The sequence below is a fragment of the Corythoichthys intestinalis genome, chromosome 2, assembly GCF_030265065.1.
Source record: "Corythoichthys intestinalis isolate RoL2023-P3 chromosome 2, ASM3026506v1, whole genome shotgun sequence".
In the NCBI taxonomy this organism is placed as follows: Eukaryota; Metazoa; Chordata; class Actinopteri; order Syngnathiformes; family Syngnathidae; genus Corythoichthys; species Corythoichthys intestinalis.
In genome coordinates, this window is record NC_080396.1 from 52871441 (window position 1) to 52876112 (window position 4672).

Sequence of the window (4672 nt, forward strand, 5' to 3'; positions counted from 1 at the left end):
ACTAAATACTTATTTGCCCCACTGCATGCTTTTTACTCAGACACTCCTTGGTCAGCCTGGCTGTGTGCTTCGGTTCATTGACGTGTTGCCAGATCCAGCCACGACTCATCTTCAAGTCTCTTAGTGAAGGAAGAATTGAAATTTCAGACCTCTACCTATTTTCTAAGTGGGTGAACTTGCAAAATTACAAGGGGTAAAAATACTTCTGTTCCTCACTAGGAGTGGGAACCTCTTGGTACCTCACGATATGATACGATTTGCAATACAAAGCTCACGATAATAATGATCTCACGATATGGCTGTACAACGATTTTTGATACGTCGGTCAGGAAATCATTCTAGGATATTCGACAAAACAACTAATGACAGAAAAACAACATCCTTCTGCTGTACGTTTATTAATCCATTTGACCTGGGAAGGTGGCAGCAAATGAACCCATACCTCTTCAAACGGTCTCCACCCAATTCCATGGTCGTGAGTGGCAGCCAATGCCAGGCAACGAGGTAATTTTCGGCCATTTCAGGTAATTACCTTTTGATTTTTGGTCACTTCATGTTGATTTTGGGGCATTGTACGGGTAACTTCCTGTTGATTTTGGAGAACAGGAAGTGGCCTGTAAAGTCCCCGAAAATCGGAAGGAGAGACTGTAAATGTTCTGGTTTTGAATAAGCATTCATTCGACCTTCCCAGTCCCAGTGGATTGGGCGTTGGGCGCTGTCAATGGCAGCCATAGAGTTAAATGAGACACTATCATGGTGGAAGATTTTGGTTGCAACTTGCTGGTTCCTTATTTATTTATTACAAAAAAAAATACTTTTTTGTAATATGTTGATTCTTGGCATGAGCGTATCGATAACCTTTTGGAATGCAAAGTTTACGATATGTCACCATTTTGATATTTTGTCACACTCCGACCTCACTGTATATCCATCTTTGGTGACGTTGAGCTAGAACATCAAAGAGGCTTGCAAATGCAAAATTACCTGTTTTTTTCTTCCTCTCGCTCCCCTGCTTGTGTGCGTTCTTTCTCCCTCTCTTTCCATTTTATTTTCTTCTTTTTCTATATATATATATATATATATATATATATATATATATATATATATATATATATATATATATATATACTTTGTAATGGAAGTGTTTTAAAATGTAATGGAATAAATTGATTCCAACAAAATTTGCATAAGTGCTGATTTAAAAAAATACTCCCAAAATTACAAGTTATACAAAAAAGTAATTCACAATCATAAGACAAGTTTTTTAATTTCCACCTCTGGTCCCGTGTCTTGTTGACCTCTTTTATTTTGATTCGCACATGCTCAGCTACATTACACACCAGTTTCCTTTGCACCACCCTGAAAGGTGAAAGCCTTACGACCGGGCAATACACAGAACATTCCTTTATCCATTGTGCTACAGGAGGAGGTTCTCCATAAATAGCAGTGGGTCATCGGTTAGGGAGGGTGGACCACCTGACCCTGCAAACACCAAACAGGCAGCTTCACACTGACTTCCCACATGGAGGATGGAGCGTAGTTTGGTGAGTGGATGTTCCCTGGCCCCGTAAAACTATACAGGTATTTGCTTCAGTCAGTTTTCCTCCAGCAATCAGCAGCTGTTCTCATCACATGTACTGACCCTTTTGGGAACTATCCTTCCCTCTGGTCACCTAAATAAATGTTGTACAACATGCAGTGAACATTGGTAGATCCAAACAGGTATGTAGAGTGGGGCTTCAAGGTTGGTTTCCACAAGAACAACTGCATCAACCTCAAGTGACAACTTGACAGGCCTTCAATTGGTAATAATATAAAGTGACCAATTTGCCATATGAGGTTTTGGCTGTGTGGCACTGATTTGTGACAGATAGGGATATATGAACACTGGCTGATTGTTCTGAGCAAACTGTGACTAACACTTTGTGCTTATTTATGACGATTCCTTACTTTTTGCTTTTCTCATTATGGGAAACCTAGTGATCAGCCTTAGTAGCCTACAGCTGCTTCCTGGCTGCGGAAAGTTGATTCTGTTCATCAAAACATTGAACAATATTGGGCCTAGTCATTACCTCTTGTTGAGGAAAAGTAAAATCAACAGACAATGGCACTGGGAGGAAACAGTGAAAAACAAAACTGTGAACCTTATGTGCTGAGGTTTTGCATGGACTTGACAAATGCTTTTTGTGTTGCTCGCTGATGGTTAGAGGATGGCCACTGTTCAACTGACTCAGTTGTACGACAGGATTTTTTTTCTGACATGTCTCCCAGACAATGGTGTCATCTTGAATCTGTCCACAATGAGAGGTGAAGATGAAGTGCTTGATATTTGCTTCTTAATCAAAAAGAACTTGTGACCAAAAATCTAAATATTGACTGAGTCGAAGTACAGTAATTGTAAACTGCACCTAATCAATGTTTAACTACTTCTGTATTAATGCATTCATTTCTCTGCTGTACCTTTGCTTTCTTACCCCCATCTCCAGGCACTTTATTATTTACCTTATTTACATTTACCTGCAACTCATCAAATAAATGCTCATCATAAAACTGTTTGATCTTCATCTCCTTTGATTCCCAGTCCTCTTCGTACCGGTTGGATCTGATAGTTATTTGAAACTGGCCGTGTATTATCATATATTGTTGTTTGCCAGTTCTCCCTCTGTGCAGACACATTGCTGAGATACTGTAACTTTCACGGGGTCAGTTTGAATGATTGTTTTGAGAAAAAGATGCAAACTTCTAAATGATTCAAATTGTATGGTCAGTATAGCAGGGTAAAAAAAAAATTTTTTTTCAGAGAATGTAATCTGTGGTTTAAAAAAATAGAATGTTTTGCTTTTCATGAAAATATTGATGTTTGTGTTAGTACAACAAAACTTTTGAGCATACCAATATGATGAATAAAAACAAATGAATTCCAAAAATCAAGGAAATGCAGTATATATATATATATATATATATTTTTTTTTTTTTTAAACACAACTAAATCCTCATGGTCAGGTTTGTTTTGGCGAGTAAAACAGGTTAATTTATCACCAATGGACATTATATATACTGTGTGTGTATTAATACTGTGTGTGTGTGTATGTAATATATACACACTCACCGGCCACTTTATTAAGTACACCTGTCCAACTGCTTGTTAACAATTTTTAATCGGCCAATCAAATGGCGGCAACTCAATGCATTTAGGCATGTAGACATTGTTTAAGACAATCTCCTGCAGTTCAAACAGAGCATCAGTACGGGGAAGAATGGTGATTTGAGTGACTTTGATTGTGGCATGGTTGTTGGTGCCAGAAGGGCTGGTCTGAGTATTTCAGAAACTGCTGATCTACTAGGATTTTCACGCACAACCATCTCTAGGGTTTACAGAGAATGGTCCGAAAAAGAAAAAATATCCAGTGAGCGGCAGTTCTGTGGGCGGAAATCCCTTGTTGATGCCAGAGGTCAGAGGAGAATGGCCAGACTGGTTCGAACTGATAGAAAGGCAACAGTGACTCAAATAACCACCCGTTACAACCAAGGTAGGCAGAAGAGCATCTATGAACGCACAGTATGTCGAACTTTGAGGCAGATGGGCTACATCAGCAGAAGACCACGCCGGGTGCAACTCCTTTCAGCTAAGAACAGGAAACTGACGCTATAATTTGCACAAGCTCATCGAAATTGGACAATAGTAGATTGGAAAAACGTTGCCTGGTCTGATGAGTCTCGATTTCTGCTGCGTCTCGATTTTTGCTGCGACATTCGGATGGTAGGGTCAGAATTTGGCGTCAACAACATGAAAGCATGGATCCATCCTACCTTGTATCAACGGTTCAGGCTGGTGGTGGTGGTGTAACGGTGTGGGGAATATTTTCTTGGCACTCTTTGGGCCCCTTGATACCAATTGAGCATCGTTTGAATGCCACAGCCTACCTGAGTATTGTTGCTGACCATGTCCATCCCTTTATGACCACAATGTACCCAACTTCTGATGGCTACTTTCAGCAGGATAATGCGCCATGTCATAAAGCTGGAATCATCTCAGACTGGTTTCTTGAACATGACAATGAGTTCATTGTGCTCAAATGGCCTCCATAGTCACCATATCTCAATCCAATAGAGAATCTTTGGGATGCGGTGGAACGGGAGATTCGCATCATGGATGTGCAGCCGACAAATCTGCACCATTTGTGTGATGCTATCATATCAATATGGACCAAACTCTCTGAGGAATGCTACCAGCACCTTGTTGAATCTATGCCACGAATTGAGGTAGTTCTGAAGGCAGAAGGGGGTCCAACCCGTTACTAGCATGGTGTACCTAATAAAGTGGCCGGTGAATGTACAGTATGTCACTAGATGCGCGTCAACAACTACAGGAATGAGTTTTTCAAACATTGCTGAACTGACACTTTGGATGAAAGTAATTCTATATGGTACTGACAAATTCAAAACAGCACCTTTTCTAATAGGAGTCAAGATGGCGGTTAGTCCATCGAATGTAGATTCTATGGAGAAGTGCGTTAGTTGCCTTTGATGTACAGTTCGCTGAATATCCATTTGATAAACTGGTTAAAGCCGTAGAAAATTTTATTCGGTTTCAACATCATTTTGCAAACATGACAAGCTTCATTATCAGTCTAAACATGATTAAAATCCAGCATGTCACAAAAAGACAACA